General features: G+C 41.3%; 1 protein-coding gene across 2 annotated transcripts in view; it reads left to right on the top strand.

The window, feature by feature from the left end:
• The window catches only part of TBXAS1 (thromboxane A synthase 1), a 243915-nt gene that overhangs the window by 13580 nt on the left and 211816 nt on the right, over positions 1-18519 (top strand). The window lies entirely within an intron of this gene.

Raw genomic sequence — 18519 nt, 5'->3', positions numbered from 1 at the left:
ATCAGAATAACAGCAGCCCTACTGGTAAGCACAGTAAATATTGCAATGAGCTATGCTGAAATGAGGGGGGGAAGAATACTGCCCTGTCCAGATAATTTATTTTGGAAATTAAATTGGCTGATCTGGGAATGCTTTTCTGGCTGTTTTTACTTGAATACCTTTTCAAATCCTGCTTTCCAGTCAGGAGAAAAAAAAATAGTTTTGTTTTATTTCCTCATTTATATGCGTGTTCGAGAAAAGGTTTTAGGGACAGTGGCAGGAAAAGAACCTCATAATAAAACACAGAGCTAATCTAGAAGAAAATAATGATGGCACCATGAGTTCAGCACAATTGTTGTAGCAGTGTAAGTGGTGGATCAGTTCTGTTTGTGTTTCTTTATTCTTTGATCCTGTCAAACTTTGTTCAACTTGTGTGTCAAGGGAGAGTCTAGAGAGATTAAAAAAAGAGTCAAGTCAAGCCCCTATTTGATGTGCATTGCCATATCAGGTAGGTAGATGAGCCTGCTTTCTTAATAAGATCTGCTCAAAACTCTGGCTCAAATAATCACAAAAGTCAGTTACACTGGCTTTGAACTTTATTTGGGGAAAAAACATGGCAAGGCTACATCTTTCAGTAAATCCACGCTGTTAAACTGCTGACCCATGGATGTGTGTAAGCTGAAAGTGGTGGGAGAGAGGCCAGAGGTAGAGGCACAGTTCAGAAATGCAGCACATGGGCTGGTGAGCTCTGGCAGCCTGTGAGGTGGCTGGGAGAGCCTGATGCTCCTCAGTAGTAAATGTCAAGATGTGCTAAGGTCTGTGAAGAAACAGAACTGTTCTGTGCAAATGTACTGTGTGTTCTGGTGTACGCTTCTCTAGAGCCTCGCTTTAGGGCTCATTTTAAGGAAGGCTGTTCTTCGTGTTGGAGGGAAGACATGGGAGCTCTGTGCAGAATCCGGTCTTGACATAAACAAAGCTGGATCTAATGGCAGACTGAAATCAAACTTGAACCAGACTGTGGTCAGTCAACTGCTGAACTGAGTATGTGCCATAGAAGTTGCAAGAAGTCCAATTTAGTAGTGAGGTGGGAAATTGCTGTACCGTAGAGATACACCATTCAGTGTTTCTCCTTTCTTGGCTGAAGATGAGTTCTGTGAAGGCATTGAGTAAAGGAAGCTCAAGTTGTACGAGGAGAAATTTTTTATACTTTTACCTGTCAGTGGTTATTGCTAACTGATTTTATTGATCTGCAGGTGCAAGTTGGTTTCAGGATACTTTATTAGTTACGGCTGCCTTTAGGCCACTCTTCCAATGAGAAGCTGGCATTGCTTCTTAAACTTGCAGTGAAGCATCTTGGGCAACATACTTGGGCTTATTGGTAGGTTTGCCTAGTTGACCAAGCTATTCAGATCCATTTATTTCAGTAAAATGCAATGACTGAACACACAAAGTTAGTGGCTTGAAGCATATCTACAAGCATGGTGCTTGTTTTTCTAACCTGTCAGTCTATTCATATAAGATTCTATTTTTTATAAAACTTGTTTTATATTGCAGTTCTATTTGAGCGAATGAGTTAAATCCAACTCATGTGCATAGCCTCCTTTATTCTCAGCTGAAAGCTTGGATTCAAGGAATTGGTTAAAGAGTAAGTAAGGGGTTGCTAATAGAAAGGCAGGTCTCTCATTCTAGAGATTTTTTTTATTACAATCGTATTGCATGCAGAATTGTGTCTCTCTTCTAGGAGTTAGAGAACACAAGTGTTACGTATGTCAGGAGTAGTAATAAAGTAATAACTGCTCAAGTTCCTTATTCTAAGCCTTACTCTCATATTTTAATAACTTCTGAATCCCTCTTTTTTTTTTTTTTCTTGCCTTTTTCTGCCAGCATTGTAACTTTTCAGAAGGGGAAGGGAGGAATTAATATTTGCTGTTGTAAAGTTTGTTATGATAGTAACTTCTGATTGATCAGGGTTTTAATGTGTCTACTGTTTTGTGAGTACAAAGAGAAGGCATTTTGTCCAACTTTTTTGCTTTAAAAGGCTTTCAGGCTAAACAGAAGGCAGTTGTAGGTAGAGAAGTGAGTTGTTACAATTCTAGCATGTGTTAGATTTACCATGGTGTTGTCAACTGCCATGTTATTGAGCTATTTCCTTAGCATGATTATTGTGGATGGGTGGTACTCAGTGGTTTAAATGATACCCTTGAGTTGCTGCCCATCAGCTAAGCCTCTGCAGCTGCTAGTGTGTGCATTGTAAGGCCAGCTGTGATTTATCACAGTTCAGCTGACAGGTGATATCTTGCTAAGTTGTGATAAGACCAATCTCTTCACATTTCTGGGTAACATGAGGTCATATGAAACGGGGGGAGAAGCAAGGGTTGGTTGGGAAAGGGAGGAGAGGCTGTAGCGGTTTAAAAATAAACTTTTGAAGAAGATACAGGTCTTGAGAGGAAACTTGGATGCTTTGGTCATTCCTTAGACTGTTCTTTGTAGTGCAATTCAGATCATCAATGATTCTTTATAAAATATCCTCTAACAGCACACCTGATTTCTTATGTATTGTCATCAGTGAAATATGAGGATTGTATTGTGTCAGCCTTAATTCAGTGACTGTAAGCTGTGTTTATCTTCCATATGGCCTTAAATCTGCTATAGGGAGAGGCTTTTTAAGTCAGCCGATCTAATTTTGGGAGTGGAGAGAACAGAAGCTTTTGGGTACACAATCTCTTTGGATTTAGAACAGGGCGAACGAACATGAAGCTGCTTTTTCTGTCTTCTGTTAATGTAACTAATGTGCTCAGGTCTGCCTGCTGTCCTCCACTTCTGAAGGACTTACTTTTCCATTTCCCTCCTCATCTTTGCTACTTGCTATCCGTAAAGTGTTTTCCCGTGGACCTCATACCATGGGTTCTTCAATGGCTGTTGCCACTTCCTTACTATTGTGGTAGACAATGAAATTTTACTGCTTTACCGAGAACAAAAAAGTGGTATATGGCTGAGTACATAAAGCCTGGTGATACCAGAGACACAACACTGAGTGCTCTTTAAAACAAACAAAAAAGCAAAACAAAAACAACAACAACAAAAAACCCTCATGTCTATGTCGTTCCCACCCTCTATGATTTCTGCTAGCCAAGCTGATTATCAGATCGGTTTCTTCTAAAAGTACTTCCTTTCTCAATTCCAAGGACTACTGTCTCTATTTGTTTAATCTCTGAATCTCAGGGTTCTTTTTCAGGCATGAAATAAAAACAAACACTTAAGGTAGGAATGGGGTTAACATTTACAAATCCTAATGATATTAGAGAAATTGACTGTATCCACTGTACTGAAAAGTACAGTGGTGTATCTTTGCAACATATTGTTCATTTTCCTTTCAAGTGTATGCTGAGTTGGGGATCCCATGCTTGGCTGTAGCTGCAAACATTGTTTTGTGTCTTTCTTTTTGCTGTCTGGGGAGATGTTTGATAAAATGAAAGCAGGAGTTTATCTTGCTTTAAAGTTTAATGTACCATAAGCTTAACATTATGAAGAAGCTGTCACAGCATTCAGATACCTGTGTTCAAACTGGATTATCAAGCCCTTGTCTAAACAAACCTGTTTTTTTTTTTTTCAAAAACTTGGAGGTTGGATGGGAGGTGTTTGTTTATGTTTGTAAGATACACGTCTAATTGCATGCTTTCAAACATAGCAAAATATATACCAGTAATGTCCTTGTCTGTTTCTGAAAAGCTAAATTGTTCAGAAAGATGCCATTTTTACATTGAAGTAATTTTATGATCACTTGTGTAACAGAAATACGTAGACAGTGAGAGACTTGGGTTGTCCTGGGTCGAGACACTGTCCACACATTGCATAACAAGTCGATTTCAACCCAAAGCATTTGCTGTCACTGATCAACAAGAATGAAAACTAAGCCTTCTTTTTTAAATTCTGTCCTTAAAGCCTGGACACTTGCATACACTTAAATGTAGGTGATGCTAACACATGGAGGACAACGCGTAAAAGTTCACCGGCTGGAGTAGGCCACTTTAGAAGTTACAAGTTAATTTCAGGACAGTAGTATTTTGATACAGGTGACTTCAACACTACTGCTTGTTTGGCATTACTTCACATCTGTGGTTTGGGAAAACACTATGCAAGAGAAAGCTTAGGTATATCTGTCTCCAAATAAAACTCTGCTCTGGTTTTGCAGAACTTTGTTGTTTGGGCTTGAGTTAGGCAAAACTAAGATCAAATACATACCTATGCTTATGGTTTGAGTGCAGGTCTAGGGTGAGCAGGTTATTCTCTCTGACTCATGCAGATATAGCTTCCGGACAGATCCATCATCAGGCTGTACAAAACTTGGATCCTTTCAGAAAGAAGCACTGGTTGTAGATGGGTATGCCCAGACTATTCTAGCTCTCTCTAAAGCCATCAAAGGTGCAGTGCTACAAGGTCCGCTGTCTCTGGAAACCAAAGCTTGGATATGGAGCACCAACACACATCCATAATGATGTATTGTTCTGCTCTCATGTCAGGCTCATTAACTTGAGAGGTTCAGAGAGGCATCCTACTCCTTAGATGTTTAAGCAAGCTCGTTTCACCTGCTGTCAGAAAGCAGGGCTTTGCAGACAGTGAGTGCTCAGGGGCTGGTGCTCCTGGGCTGCAGCTGGGCTCCGGCTGCACGTTCACCAAGCTCTGCCTGCTGAACTCTTTTCATCTTGTGTAACCCTCCCACAGCAGTGGCTGACTTCAGGTTTAGGCTATCAGGCTGTGATTCCTTCTCTTTTAGCTAAATCAAGTCTCTGGGTGAGCCTGAGAAGGAGCAGGGTCTTTGCTTATTACAGCTTGGTAGTTTCTCAGTTTCCATTGATTCCAGCATTAGTTTCACAGGGGCAGAAGGCAGGGAAGTTGTGTGTTTGGTGTTTTTTTTTTTTGGTCATCTTTTTTTTTTTTTAATATTCTGTTAACCCCAGCTGTTTTTTTTTTTTTTTTTCCTAAAATGGCCATTATGTCAGTGGAAGTCATTCTGCTCCCCTTTATTCAAATGGCCCATTATGGAAGCTAGAAGGATCTGACTCAACAGGAAACATCAGCAAACTGCTGTTGATGACAGAAAAAGCTAACAGATTCCGAATGGTCTTTGTCACGCAGCTTTACATCAAGCAAATCTGGAATTCCCACTAACGCGTCAAACATAATTTGATCCCACAGCTGTGCAATATACGACCTCCTCTTCCAGCTAAATCATCTCTAGGTGAGCCTGAGAAGGAGCAGCATAAGCTGCTAAATTATAATTTGGAGAAGTGCCATACCACAAATGACTAAACGCTTTCTTCCTTTGAAAACAAGGTAGATTTGATCATCCAGAATGAGGTTCACTCGCTGCCCTGATTATGCTGCTTTTAAGTAAACAAAGTTCTCTATTTTGGGGGAGAGGTAAAACAGTCTTCCAGAACTGCAGTTGTATCTTCAGCTTTATTCTTTGGGGTTCCCTCAGGGGCTAAGTTGTAACACCTCTGTTATCCTGTTAAAGGTGGTTCAGCCTTTAGTGCTGGGAAATTTGGTTTTTGCTTGCTTGCCTGCCCTTCGATACAACACTCGGAGACCTCTTACATTCATTTTTAAAAAAATTTAGAGATTGCATGGCTAGCAGTGTTTATTTGAAGGTCCTCAAGTGCTTGTTGGTTGTGCTGTTTTTTCCTTTTTTTTTCTTTTTTAAAGGTGCTTTATCCTAACACACGTGTAAAGGCATCAGTCTCCAGCCTATTTGTTCCTCATGGTCTTCGCTTTTGCCTAAACACTTTCATTCCTCATCCCTTAAGCACAAATGGATTTTAGTGCAGAGAGATTATAGTGTTAATTGTAGAATAAGGTAGACCTACAAGGATAAGTTAGCTTCTTTTCATGAAACAAGTATATTCACCTCTCTCTCTTCTGACATCATATCCAGATCTAGCATCCACTGGAGCATAACCAGTGAATGCTGTGAGGTTAGCTAATGCAAGCAAATGCCACTGGGTGACAGGAGCTGGATCCAGCCCTTAAGCAGTCCCATTTCTGCTTTCCCCTCCTGCAGGGCTGGAACAGACTGGGTCTGATCTCAAGTGGGTTACATAGACGGGAGAGACTGGCAAGGGACTGTGGAATTACTCTGGCCTCTCCACCAGGCAGCTTCTGCCTGGGAGTCTTCTCTGGTGTTTTGTTTAACTCTCCTGGACTAGCACGTTGGGTTTAGCTTCTGATCTGCTGTTTAGCTTGGGGCAGGTTGGTTTGTTTATCTTGGCAATATGCAGATACCTCACAATGTAATTTTCGGTGCTCTGCGCTAACTTCTGGGAACTCCTGCCTCCATCTACTGACTGTATGAGGAACATGAGGAGCTTAACACACTGTCCTTGGTTCACCAAACGGAATTGAAATTAAAGGAGGAAAGAACGCAATGAAAAATCTACCTTAGCGAGAAGGCTCCGGCTGCTTGAGCAGTGAGGCACTCCATCCCGCTGCGCGGAGGCTGTCTCTTGCTGTGTCTGTGCAGGGAATTGAGACTCAGAGGCGTCTCTCTGGGCGCCTGATTTCTCTTTAAAAGAAAGCTGCCTACTATTCTTTGTTTCATTTTGTCTTTCCATCAGGCTTCATCAATGACAGTGTCGGGTCTGTGTTGTCCTCACTGCTGGCTCACTGTTAACTAATGCCTTTGACTGCTATGTCTTGCTCCTCTTTAGGGAAGTTTTATACAATATTTAATGGAGCTGCCTGAAAACTATTTTAAAATACAATATTGACATATTATTGAGACATTGTAATTAATGGTTTCCCTTGACATACCTGAATCCCTTAGATGTTTTTTTCCCGTTATCTCCTTAGGTTTGTTTTTTGTATTTCTTCCCCACTGAAGACAAAGTTTACTGTTCGGTGAGCTCGCTGTGTGCTAACTGCTGATAATTCACCAGCAGAAAAAGATTGAAGTATTTTCTGGTTTGGGTCTGGAAGTGCATTTATTTCACTTTTGCAGAAATGGTGAATGAGTTTGAGAAAATGATGTTCAATGTCGGTCTCTTCATTCTTTTTCTTTATGCGCCATCGCATAAACTGGTGACAATTTCTTTTAAACTCTGCTTGTTCATTTCACATGCATTTTCTATGGCTGAAGTAACTTTGCAGGTCAACATGGATCTGAGAATTTTAATGCAGGGGCCATCTAACATATGGGAGATTGTCCATATAGTAGTTTCTTCCATGGCCAGCCCTTTCAATGGCTCTGCAGAATGTATACCATTGGTCTGGGATAGTTTTCTAAGGAAGCAATAAACAGGTGAAAAGGGCAAAAACTTATATTGGTTTGGTGGTGGTTGTTGTTGTTTTTAATAGGAAAAGAGGCTGAATGAGTCCAGCAATGGCTGGAGAAGGACAGGAACAAAGGGCTGGGAACAGAAGGATATGACTCCACATTAAGTGGAAGGGGGCTGTTACAGATTGAGGCCAAGTATGTTTGGGAAAGTTGAGGCTGGAGTAAAGGAACTCAACTGAGATATATGTTGGGAGCAGGAGGGCATGGGGTCAGTGGCTATATGCTTGTGCAGGCAAAGTCTACTTCCTTGGAAAGAATAGTTCCTTTCAGCTGACAGAAACCTTGTGATACTTGTCGGCAGTTGAGGGATACGGGAAGGATGAAAAGGCAATGGACTTCAGAAGAGATGGGTAATTGGTAACTATATGATCACAAGCTTCTTCTGTTTGAACGCTATTGGATGGGAACTACTGGCAGAGTTTTGAACCTGTAACCCAGAGTATTCTTTTAAGTTATTCAGTAGCAATAAATCTGATGTAATCTGTGCATGTATGTTTGTGGTTTCTCGTCCAAAAAGCTCCAAAGAGCTTTTATGTAAACACCCTCTCAGTAGAGCTATAACAAGATGAAGAGGTTGTGGAGGCACGTGGTTTGAAATGTGGGAAAGACATGAAATATAGCCACCCTGGGAGAGGAAGGAACAGCTAAGTATGTTGCATGCTAGCGGGAGGAAAAGAGTGAGAGAAGAAATGGTGGTCAGGACTGCAAGGGCCCTCTTCCAACTCTTAAAATATCAATGTGATTTCTGTGTTCTCCAAAGACTTTAACAAACCTCTGAAATACTCATCACGGGTTGAGGTACAGCAATCTCTCCAAGAGATCTCAGTATAGGCTTCATGAAAGGTACACCAAGAAGCTAAACATCTATGTAAGGGTAGAATCATTAAGATTGGAAGAGACCTCCAAGATCATCTGGTCCAACCATCCCCCTACCACCAATGTCACCCACTAAACCATGTCCCTAAGCACCAGATCCAACCTTTCCTTAAACACCCTCAGGGACAGTAGATTTCAGTGAGTAAAGCACCACTATCCTGGATTGTTTTATGTCTCTAAAAGTTATGTGAGGTATTGCAATATCCAGTGTGGGATTCTGGGTTGTCCAAATATTTTCTCAGTAGCCAGTCAGATCAGACCTCTGGCTGAGAGAGACAACACGGCTTTAAGGAGAGCAAACGTCTATTGGTGGTTCCAGAAAGACTTCAGATCCAGCCTGTAGATAATAAAGTTGGGCTGTTCTGGAGTGATACTCAGCAACCTTCATTTCTAGATATATATCTGGCCTGCTCTCATCTCCTCTTAAGAGCCAAGAATAGGTATTACAAAGATAAATGATCCACAGTTTTATGTTAAGTCTTCCTAGCTATGATAACAAACCTTGAGGTCTTTGGAGTTCAGAAGAATTGTATTTTAAACTTTGTCTACCAGAAATGTTTAGACTTGAGTTAATTTTTCATATTTTGGATACAATGCACAGTAGTTACATTTCTAAAGTTTAAAATTATAAGCAGTAGTTAATTAGCGGTTTCACAACTTATTTTCTTTCCTGAGAATATGACTTTTTCTTAATACAAATGGAAGTCATATCAACTGGAGTGGAAGGCCAGCTGTCTGGTGTACTAGGACACAGAGCTCTGTTGTTGAAAGAAAGATGATCAGATCCTGGGTGTCAGTCCTAGAGTGAGGAGGCCTCCCCAGAGCAAGGTTATGGAGGGAGGCTGGAATATTCCTCTGGGTACACAGTGGTTGTAGGACCATAAGAATCTGTGTCTTCAAAGGCCATAAGGACTGGTGTATTTACAGTGTAAGGCTATTCATTCAGCCAGGATGCAGGCTGCGATTTGAGATCTGGGATTTGAGTAGTTTGTCCCTTAACCTGCTTCCTCAGTTTCAGTAGAAGTGAGGTATTAACAAGCACTGTAGGGAGGACCTCATTTCCATGACAGCTGGTAACTCAGTTCCTCTTGCAAGCCTTGACTGTATCACTGATGGACATTTTTCTACTTAATTTTTGACATTTCTGGGGCTTTTGTGCAGTAAAGCCTTTTCTCCCTCCTTCCCCCCTTTTTATTTACGTTCCTGAGTGAGAGTGGAGCCAAGCAGCAAGCTCAGTGCCATGGAAGCATTTTATATTTTGAGCAGAGATAAAAATCTCATTCCTTCTATAAACAAAACAAATCAACAGATGATGCCCAAGAGAACCATTTCTCTATAGCCATTTTCCTCCAGCTGCTTTCTATTCCGTGCGGCTTGCAATGCACCATATGAAATACGTGTGTGCCTTTGTATGTGCAGAACACAGGTTTCCTCCAGACAGTGGCAGCTCCACTGAAAACAAACAAATAATACTACCTCCGCTATTTTTCTTCTACAATCCTGTAATAATAAGATTACTAATAAATAGACTACTAATAGAGTTATTTGGTCGTTTCATAGCATATAGTTTAGCAATGCAAGAGGATATGCTGAAGGAACTCTGCAGTTGCAGATGCTACATCTTTATTCTGAATGAGTCTGGACTATTGTCTGTGAAAGGATGAGGGGCAGAAATAATCTGAGTGAGTCTGAGTGCCTCATAAACAGGTGGGGCTGAGGACACAGCCAAAAGGCTTATTTGGAGTTTGCTGCTCTGCATGTGCTTTCATATGCCTGTGCCTGTGAGGAGTTTGTGTCTACTGCTGGAGTGGCTTTGTGGCCAGGTACAAGCCTGTTGGAGGAATAAGCCTGGTGGAAGGCATGAGAAGTAGCCCTTCTAGCCTGTTGAAAGCCCTTGGCTGTTGACACCTCTTACTTTCCTGCTTTTGTTTAGTGAACAGTTCAAAGGCTCAAGTGAATGGCCAAAAGCCGTGGTAGAGAGGGGTGAGACCAGCAGCACCATGGAGGGAGATCAGAGGGTGCTGGATGAGGACATGGCAGAGAAAGTGCACAGTGAGCTCCCATGTGGTCAGGAATAGTTGCAGGTGAGTTCCTGGCAGAGGGGCAGCTGCAGGTGCCTCTTATCTCAGCAGCATCTTGCTGCTCATCTCCTCCCTTCTGTACAGGAAGCGGGGGGCTAAGCCAGATGTTCCTCAGCTAGGGCCTGGAGGAGTAGCATTTGTCCTTGCAGGGGGATAATCAGTGGCCTCTGAGACTTGGAGGAACTTGGAGCTGGTGTGGGGGGAAGCGATAAAACTTGGCAACACCTCTTCTTGTTTCCTCATAAAGTGTGGTTTAGAACTGATGGGAAAATGCTGTGGCTTCTCATCCAAAAAGCTACCAAGAGTTTTTATGTAAACAGCCTGAATGTATACATGTATGTATACACATGCATACATGTGTATTTATATATATGTGATTAGGAACAAACAGCTTCTAAGAAGAGAAGCAAAACATAACTGAGCTCATCCATGGATAGATCGTGCTAAGTCCCCAGAGCAACCCCCTTATCCCATCTCTAGCCAAATGACTTCTGGCAGCCAAGGAAGTAACCTTCGGTAAAAACAATAGAACTTTTACATTGGGGATGTTAGCTACTGACCCTGAAGGTATTTTATGACACCACCTTGGTTTAGTCTTGTTTATCTTTGTTCTGTGGTAGATACATTGTCCTGAGTTTCTGGAAAAAACTGCAGCCTGTGTGTGCAACTCCAGCATCTATCGTTAGGCTATGCAGACTGTGCTCTCGTGTTCATCAGCACTGGATCAGTCCTCAAGACAGATCTAATCTGGACCAGGATGGGCATGCAAAACAGTTTTAATTTAATTAATTGGAGTAACTTATACCATTTCTGTTATGCTATTGGGAGAAGGCAAGCTGTACCCGGTCTGGTTCAAAGTTCGCTTTTCCATATTAACAATTTGGAATTAACAGAGCTTGTTTTACTCTTACCAGATCAACACTTCTGGATTGTGTGCCTGAGATGGTTTTGATCAAATGTTTCTTGTCTAAAACTGGATTTACTGTATCATTAAAACAGGGTCTCAAAATTACTTGAGAACTTGATTCCCTTTGCTTTGTGCAATTGCCCAAATTAACTATTTTTTAAATTAACTATTGCCCCAATAGTAACGTTAAGGAGCAGAAAGAAAAGGTCAGTAGAAATATTACTTACCACCATGTGAAAATTAATCAGTTTTGTAAGTAATTAATCAATTTTTTAAGTCTTGTATTTGTGAATGAGTTTCTCAAGGTGATTTTTTTGTGTCCAAGCATTTAGACCGGTAATATCATTCAGGTTTAAACTCAGAGCTTTGAGGAGATAAAGTGTTGTAACATAGCTGACTCTTTCTCCAAAGAAGTAAAATATTTTAGCTGCTCAGTTCTTCTGAAAAATTGTCTTTAAACAGAGATAGTTAACAGTCAGGAATCTTGCCCCAGTTGTTGGTGGCAACCACTGGTTATTTTTCTTGGTGATGTTATTTTGTGTCAAGTTATAGAGCTGACTGTAAAATTTAAAAATGTTTCCGTAATGTTTACGTAGAAAACTTGTCTAATTTGTAAACCAAGAAATTATGAATTTTTAAATAACTCCTGTAAGCTGATTTACCAATATAAGTCCTTTAAATTCTTAGGCTGAATTTGGCTTGCATTGTTTAGACCAGTGATAAAGCATGTTGTTCTTTTTCTTTCCTACCTGAGAAAAGTTAGAAATAAGTCTCTTACCTCTTGACTTTGACATGGACCTTTTTCTGGCTAAAAGTGTTGCTAAACATAATATTGATAGTGTAAAAAAACTAACCCACACAGAAACCCAAGCTGCACCATAAATCTTTCTCTGACACTGCTTGCACTGGTTATGTAAATAAAAGAAAATTGATGCTGTTTGCAGAATTGTGATGATACGGGAGAAATTGCTCTTGCGTGATAGAAATTTTGTGTGTGCCCTCTGTCTGTCCGTCCACCCACCCACCCAACTCCTGTTGTTCTGGTTAGCTCTGGTGCTGGCATACATACCACACAACCACTAACTGAAGCTGAAAAGGTCCTTTCTCAAGGTTTCTGAGAAGATCATTACAGTGTCTGTTTTTATCTTTTCCTTGCTTAGCAAAGACCTTTTGATTGAAAAATATATTGTCTGGTTTAGAAGGAATTACTGTATCTAGTCAGACACTAATGACTTTCAATTGAATGTGGTGGATTTGGGTTCCTGTGCCGAACAGTTCATAGAGATGTAGTATACTAAGGGACGTTTCAACCCTGTGCCTGTTGATCCTCAAGGATGCAGCTGATCCATCTATCTATCTATATATGCACTTTTTTTTTTTAATTACACTGCATCTGTCAATAACTGATGGCCAAAATCATTATCAATCTGTTAATTTAAAGATCAGCATTTTCAAAGGCTGGGCAGTTTCAAGAGCTTTCTCTGAGCAAGTTGGAGGCTTTGTCTTGTAGGCTGTGAGCAAATTGTTACAAAACACAAGAGAGTTGGTAGGAGTTTGTGGAATCATAATTAATTGACAATGGTTTTTCAAAAACCACTTCTTCCAATTTGAAATAAGCTGTTAAAATAATTTAGAAGTGTTATGATAGTCCCTTGATACATGTTGGTAGCTTTGGGTTAAACACATAAATAATGTTGAAAGAACTATATTTAGTTCCAGACTGATCCAAGGACAAACTGAAAAACTGAAGGTCAAATAACAAAACAAAGAAAAGAAAATTATAGCCCTCCTTATTCTCTTCTGCAGCATGCTGCTTGGCAGCTGTGAAGGTTCAATACTGGGGAATTTGTCACTTACAACTCTTTATGATTTGTACTTTAAGTAAAGCAAGTAAGCCCGGAGTGTGTGTACTTATTGACAAAAGCACATCACTGAATCCTGTCAGGCTGAATCTAGACTGGAGCTTCTGAGTATTGCATAATTGCTGGGGCCTGGATATTAAAAGGTCTACGAGAGAACAATTGCTCAAGGATGACTTCCCCCATGCTCTGTCTTGACCCTTGTGCTCTAGGAGCTTCTGCCAGGAACTGAGCCAAAGTGTAACCAGGTACTAAACATGGGACTAAGACAATTGGATGATTATTACTTATTTATTTTGTTCAAGCTATCAAAAATGTCGAACTACAGGAACTTCAGATCACTCCTTACTTGAGATAGCTAGAAGTCCTTGCTGGAACAGGAGTTTAAATAGTTCAAGTGCAGAGCTCAATACTTCCAGTCACAGAGAGAGGGCAATAAGCTTCAATCCATGGGAGACAACTCTGAGCTGGGAGTGCTTTTTTCCTCCCTAATGGGGGGACCTATGCAGCTTGCTGATCCTGGCAGCACCTAAGGTAGGAGCTAGACTACATCATCTCTATCTAGGAAAAGCATCTCACTTGCATGGCTGCAGGCCACATAGGCACTGTTAGAGCCGTTGGACCAGATCTCAGTGGCCGTGACTGTTTGTTCAGCTTAAGATCTGCACAAGGTTGGTTAGACTCTGAATGCTCAGGCTGATGCTAAATTGATGATCATCAGTGATGTGATCTATGCAATCACGTTTATGCTATGTTACACTTGACCTAATCTTGCCAAGCCTGATCATGCCAGCCTGTCATCTTTCCAGCTCCCCAGCATGCCCAAAGCACTTGCCTAGTGGCCAACCATGCCACAGCGCCTGAGGACAGATCCCTTCCCTGGGGTATCTGCTGACCAGTTTGCTCCAGCCAGGTGACAAATTCAGTTTGCCATTTTTTTTTTTAGGGAATATAAGTAGTAAATGGTGTAATTAATTCTTTTCAGAGGCTTCCTTCCTTTTAAACTAGTTTCATGCTAGCCTTTCCAATCATGAGCTGCATATGAAACCTTTCATTCAGTTAAAATAGCAGGGTAGGATCTCACAGACTAACAGTGTTTTAAAATTGGGTAGTACACTTTATATCAAATATGTGCATTGTATGGACAATGTTTATTCAGAAAAAAAAAAAAAGGCTACTAGTTGGATAAAGATCAATGAATCCTTAGCAGACCTTAAAAATGAGCGGGAACACATGTGATACAACTTGGCTGGCCAATGGTTCCTAGGTGTATGCATTCAACTCTGAAACAGCAACATTCAGTGCAACTGGCTTGTTTTTCTAAGATGGAAACCATTTTTTTATGTAATCTGTGTTTTGCAATTTTATTCCAAGTCTAGGATTTGCATTTCAGAGGTAATGGGAAACAATACCCTTCTTATTATCAGCTGACTATCAGTCAAATTTCTTCTGTGGCAATCTCTTTTTTTTTTTTTTTAAATCTTTTTGTGGTGGTGTATGTTGTGTCTAAAAATAAAAGAAATCAAATTAGAGGCCCAGTAATTAGGGCTATCCTTTCAGCAGTCTCTCTGGAGAAGTGAAGAACAAATTGGGATTGTCCTCAGGGTCCCAGCTGATGCCTCACTTTTGGCCTGGTTGTTTCTTTGGTTCCTGAATTTATATGTTTAATCTTGACAATGCTTTAGAATAAGATGTAAACTGAGTTGTGGTTTAGAGGATTGGTTGAAGTCTTATCGTGGCCAAGGCTCATGTAAACTGAAACTTGAAACTCGGCCTTAGAAGAATTAGAACACTAATTCTTGCAAATATGTCTATTACCAGACATGTTTCTAACAAAAGGTTGTTTGCCCACTTGTTTTTTTGCTTCAGCGTTACAAAGAACACTTACACAAGCAGCATATCTTTTCATTAGTTTAATTGTGCTGTACATTTATAGGTACGCTTTCTTTACCTCAGACTTTTACAGATTATTTGCAGACTAATTCTGAGGTCATAAGCTTAGATATGCATACATATTATTATTTTTTTAACCACCAGATGGGTTAGGAATTTCTGGGTAGAATAGAGAGTTCAGCAGTGCCATGGGTGAATGTGAGTACAGCTCTGGTTTTGCTTTAATAGAAAAAGAATGACACTTCCATGTGCATGCACAAGGAGGAGGAATAAACTTCTATTTACCTCACTGACTACCAAAAAGAATTAAAAAGGAACTCCCAACCATCACTATTTATGGTATGTCACCATGGCATCGTTTGGAGTTGTTTTTGGAGGGCCATTAACTTCGCTATCTAAAAGCAAGCAAGCAGCCAGCATTCTTCTATCTGCCAAGAGCAAGTTAAATAGATGCTTTAAAATTAGTTTTCACATACGAAGAACATTTTGTTGTTCTTGTTTATTCTGTAAGGGTGCTCAAATGCCCAGGTTGAAGCCACAGCCAGCCACATCAGGAGAAATAATCTTTACGCAACATGCTATCTAACTATGTGTGCCTTTGTGATGAGAGGAATATACCTTTCCTAGCAAAACCAAGTAAGAAATATCTTAGGAGCATAGAGGGCTCAATTATGATCTTTATTACCTTGCTGTAAAGCAAGAGCAGCACCACTGAACTCCTTGGAGTTGCCCTAAATTGAAGTGTGAGCTCTGAAATACAGAGCAGAATAAATTCACTTTATAACATGTTAACTTGGAGAAGACAAGTCTCTGTGGCAGTCCCAGCAGGATTACCAGCATTCAATCAGTTTCAGGGCTTGTATATCCAGCATTGTAGGTAGGCTTGGGAAGCTTATTTTGCAATAGAAATGCCACTGCTCTTCCACAGAATTCTCCAGTAACAGCCAAACCCCCTAAATAATCATCATCCCTACTGTTCAGTGTGTCAGTACTAGAAACAGAGGCGCAGGGGAATCTTTTGCAGTTCTGGCAGAAAATGTGTGCCTCAGAGAACAGGAGACTTTCCACTGGCGCAGGTCCTTACTTTTAGTGTCCTGCCTCTTTGGTGAGGGATGGCAGCTTATAGCACAGTTCTGTAGGGGGTGTGTATAAGCTTTCCATGCGGCTACGAAAGCCTCTGGCACTTGTGTTCCACTGCCATGGACAGAATGCGGAATTGCAGAATTTCTTAATGCTTAAATTCATTATTCAAACTCCAAAATATTGCACAGTTAGCTTGGGGGCGAAGGGAGCCCTAACCCTAATGACTTTCAGTTTTGCTATTTAAGTCATAAACAAGTGTTAACTTACTCATAGATTTGAAGACTTTGAGATTATTTTCAGTTCTATGTAGCAACCACAAGCCTAGAAATAAGATTTAGTTGGAGCCCTTTACCCATGCCCAAACTCTACTTCTTTATGCAATCATGCAGCTTTAAAACTGATGCTTTCAGAAAAATTCAAATAATGAGGGATTCATGATAAAGCCGAGATTGTTTTGCCAGACTTACTCTTGCAAAGCAGAACTAATAAAACTTTAAGGAAGAAGCCTTAGCCAAGTTCTTGAAAGTAGGCTATTTTTATTGTGAAAAACAAAATAATAATAATAATAAAAAAGCTTGAAGATTGAAACTCAAGTTAATTTAATTCGTGTGGCCAGTGTAGGCTTTTTGGTGAGCTGGAACCAGACGAACAGGTGTCAGGTGCATGGAAAACAAAGTAGTGTCAGTATGTTGGCTACGAGCTCTGCTTCCTCCTCCTTGCATACATAATGCTATGATGAAAGTTGGCAAAAGGAAATATGATTGCACGTGATTAAATGTTGACAGCTGAGGAGTTTGGCTTTCGGTTTACAGAGGTTAAAATGACAAAAATAAGCTTGGGGAGTAAAGCATCCTATGCGTCTTTCAGAGTTCCCTTTGCACAGTCCTGGAAAATATGAGCTGAAAAAAAATATAACAAAGGCTGCAATAGCAATCTGATAAGGGAAAAAAAGTTTTAACCCCCCCAAATGTTCTAGTGGAAAAATTCTAATGCAAATTGCAAAGGAAAATCACTGTTTCCACCCCCTGGGTGTGTACTGTATCCCAGAGCAGTTGGGAAATTCATGTTAAGGGAAAAGGGGGACAAGTTTTCCCCTTTCCTGGACTTTCGATGTAATTATTTAGCCAACTCTGAGAGAATCTCTGCATACTCTAAAAATTCAGTCATTTCTGAAATATTGATCTGGGGAGGTCACCGAATTCCAGAGTTGGTGAGGTCAGGGTAATGAGATCAAGTGACAGGCCCAGTGGTACCCACTGATTTAGTTGTTTAGACACTGTAACCAAACCATGACCTTCTTGCTCTGCAGCCTCTTTGATCTAACTATGTGAAAACACAGCTGCTTTGTGGAGATCGCATGTTAGTATGCATGTAGGCGTTAGGGTAACTTTTCATGACATTTACTTCAATTATTCTGGCGTCAGTTTATAACAATGAGTATCGTCCACCTGCCCAGCCTTATCTGTTACTCAGAGCCCTGGCTTGTTCTCCCCTGGTGTAACTAGTGAGAAGACCACGCAGCCTGTGGGATAGCTCCTTGAAGGGGCTCCCTGCCTGACCTGGGGGTGCGGGTAGATGAAAGCCCTCTTGAGTGAGGCAGGGAGATAGACCTAATCTCCATAGCCCTCCAGAAATACATTGGGGCAGGGGTGGGAATTGCTGCTCGTCAGACCTGGTGGACTTGCCAATGGACTCGTCCTGGTGGCTTCAGGTGGCCGTGACTTGCACAGTGGGCTCTGCCCGAGGACCTGCTGGCTTTTACAAGCTTTGCGTGATGAGATTCACCAATTCCCCAATCCCAGGCCCAACACTGTTTCCTCAGTGCCTGCTTTCCCCATGCCTTTCCATGCAAGGATCCTGTGGAACTGGTGATCAACAGGCAGGGTGAAGCCTCCGGTGTAGGGGACACATCTGCCTCTGTAGAAGTGCCTGCAGTGTGAGTCTCTCACTTTTGGGTATCTGTTTGGTTTGTCATCATCTCTGCAACACAGTGGTTCCCTCTGCAGGTGCTCTTCCATCAATGCCCCACTGCCTGTGCTGGAGTCCATGTGGTTATTGCCTTCCCTGGGCAGGAAAACGTGGGTATAGAGCAGAAATTAAATCTGCTAAAAGCTGTACCATGCTCCCATGGAAATACCTACCCAGACCCATATGAGATCATATGCTGGAGGCCAGCTGCTTCCTGCCCCAAGTTTAAACACCGTAAGCACAATAGTAAAGTTGGTGATGTATGGATGTGACCTGGAATCATTTAGAGCAGAGGAGCTGGATGCAGAATTTATGTCTAGCCCAGGGCAGAGCACGTGGGCTCCTGGCTATTGTGTACTGTTGCCTTTCCACTCGCACACAAGCTTATCAAAATGTTTTTGCAGGCTTGCTCTGACTTCCCTGTGCAGCTTTTGACTCTTCATTTGCGGACCTCTGCATCCTTTGTGAGCTCAGCTGTAACAGGCGGTGCTTGACGAGCGGCTGTGGTGAGAGCTTGGCCAGAGCCAGGCTTCTGCAGAG

Source organism: Cygnus olor, chromosome 1 (genome assembly GCF_009769625.2).
Source record: "Cygnus olor isolate bCygOlo1 chromosome 1, bCygOlo1.pri.v2, whole genome shotgun sequence".
NCBI classification, from domain to species: domain Eukaryota; kingdom Metazoa; phylum Chordata; class Aves; order Anseriformes; family Anatidae; genus Cygnus; species Cygnus olor.
Note: the sequence above shows the minus strand (reverse complement) of the source record. Positions and strands in the feature narration are given on the sequence as shown.